This window comes from Engraulis encrasicolus, chromosome 3 (genome assembly GCF_034702125.1).
Source record: "Engraulis encrasicolus isolate BLACKSEA-1 chromosome 3, IST_EnEncr_1.0, whole genome shotgun sequence".
Lineage (NCBI taxonomy): Eukaryota > Metazoa > Chordata > Actinopteri > Clupeiformes > Engraulidae > Engraulis > Engraulis encrasicolus.
This window is the reverse complement of record NC_085859.1, coordinates 56,997,670-57,000,169: the sequence shown is the minus strand read 5'-3', so window position 1 is coordinate 57,000,169 and position 2,500 is coordinate 56,997,670.

The window sequence follows — 2,500 nt, the reverse complement described above, 5'->3', positions numbered from 1 at the left end:
ACATGTATAGTATTGTCTTCCTTCCTGGAAGCACGTTGACATGCGTAGATAGACGTCACACACAGTACAGAAATTAGACATCAAGGCAGCTTACCCAATATCTTATTAATATCTAAACAAGGTGCACCTGTATGGGTTTTGCTGTTGAATATACAGAATGGAGGTATTCTTTTCAGCACATGGGGGCTAATCCTGGCTTTGACATAGGGTTGGGCGGACCAATCACACAGCTGTATGTATCGCATGCAGCAAGTCGGGGCAAGGTGAGCACAATAACGGCACAACGCCCATTTCGTGCAGAAGCGGTTGAAACACCCATCATTGGTTCCACCCACAGGCTTTCTGCTTGGCCTACTGACCACTGTGCTAGCCCACTGCATGCAGAATCAGGTTGAACGCCATTCGTTGGATCTACCCATAGGCTTCAGCTGCTGGACTGTAGCCAGATACATTTTATGTCATTCTCTGGCTTGCCAGATACACCATGTCAATGGAATCACATATACAACTGGTGTATAGTGTAGCACAGGGTTTACCAAACTTAACCATGACTAGGCCCCTGATATACAGGTACATTCCAGTCAAGGCCCCCCATAAATGGGTTTCTGTGCACCCCCTTTCACTACCATAGTCTAGACCTGTGAGACAGTGTTGCATGATATAAAATAATGCAATGATAGTACAATGTTCAGAGATGTGATTGATTATTATAATGCTCTTCTTAAGTAATGTCAATATTGTTTAACTTATTTTTGGCTTATTTTGGTTTGTGTTAGTTATTCAGTTTATTCAGTTATTTCTTTTGTTCTGCTATACTTTTCCTGCCAACCTGTCACGCCCCCCTAGCACCTCCTCGCGGCCCCCAGGGGTCCCAGCCCCCCACTTTGAAAACTACTGGTGTAGCAAACTGGTTTACCAGGCTGCACACTGTGACAAAATTAGGAAAAGGATCCATGCCATATGTCTGAGAGCACTGCCTCAAGTCTGACTAAACAATGCCCAAAAATACCTAGTAGCCTATTGAAACAGTCATGAGTGTGTGGAAAAACTTGGTAATACCAGTTCAGTACTCTCTGGATAACTTCATGTTTGACTCTCAGGAAGATGTTGTCTCTCTCCACAACAAACAAAGAGCTTCTGGATACAACATGACTCGCTAAAACAGTCAATCCAAGCATAACATCTGCACAGCTGCCCTGTCCCAGCTGGAGTACATATGACTGCTTTGGCAACTTGGCAAGTAGGCAAAACACATGTAGAAGATACACCGCACTGATATGAGGACAGCAAGGGAAGGCTTGCCATTTGTTTTGACATGTCTTCTTGATGATGAATACTGGCATGAAATTAAAAAATACTGTGGTCCAAATGTATCATGAACTATCACATTTTTTGGGAACAAACGCCAACCCAACAGCAGGAAAAAACGAATTCCCTTCAATAGTATGGCACAGAGAGGGAAATGTGGAGTAATGCAATCAAATGGGTAAAGTGACTCTTGAGGCCTGAGAAATCCATCAACTGATTAGTATGCCAACTGTTGAGTAGAAACCAGGCAATCAAGACACGATCCAGCGTAGTCCAAAACATACCAAGGGGCCAAGCTAAGCAACTGATGAGGACGAAGACACAAACACACATGCCTACACACACGCAAAGAGAGAGAGAGAGAGATAGAGAGAGAGAGAGAGAGAGAGAGAGAGAGAGAGAGAGAGAGAGAGAGAGAGAGAGAGAGAGAGAGAGGGAGAGAGAGAGAGAGACCCCATCTGAACCTGACCAGAAGATCTGTGGAGGCGGCTGTGGAGAGGTTTACGTTAGCACCACATGGCCCTCCAACCATGTTCAGCTGGCCAAAGACCCACATGCAGAGGCACACACACACTCCCCTAGAGAACCCCCAGAGTATGTGAACAACAGAGCTGTTGCCACTGGCACTATCAACAAATTGCCACAAGCTTGCAAGTCGGTTATCCGAGGTAAGTAGATAAGCCTATTTTTTTGGCTAAATAGATGATCAAAAATACGGAAAAAAAATACAAAAAATATAGTTTTTGTTTAATTTGTTGCTGCTGTACACATTTTGGATTATGGATATACAGTACTGTATATGAAGGTCATAGGGATTTGTCATTGATACACTCACTTCTTAGAAACTATATACACATAGGGATTTTTAAAAAAATGAAAATGTTCACAATTTTGTGGCTGTCTGATAAACCAGTATCACTAAAACTGCGCAAAAGCCACAAAATGAAATGTAAACATTCTTCCTAATTCAGGTGGGCTCTGTAGAGTAGATTCTGAGCTGTAACTGTAACTGTATCGTACTGTAAACTCCATTTAACCAGCTCTGTCCTCTACGCGCCTTTTTTCCCTTGACCCTTTTTTCCCCTGACCACAGCCATTGTGAGTGCATGCCCAAGCAATGCTCTCTGTGGGCTGGCGCCCGAGCCCTCTGAAGGTCATCTGAGTCCAGGCCTCAGTCATTTGTGTGGAGCCC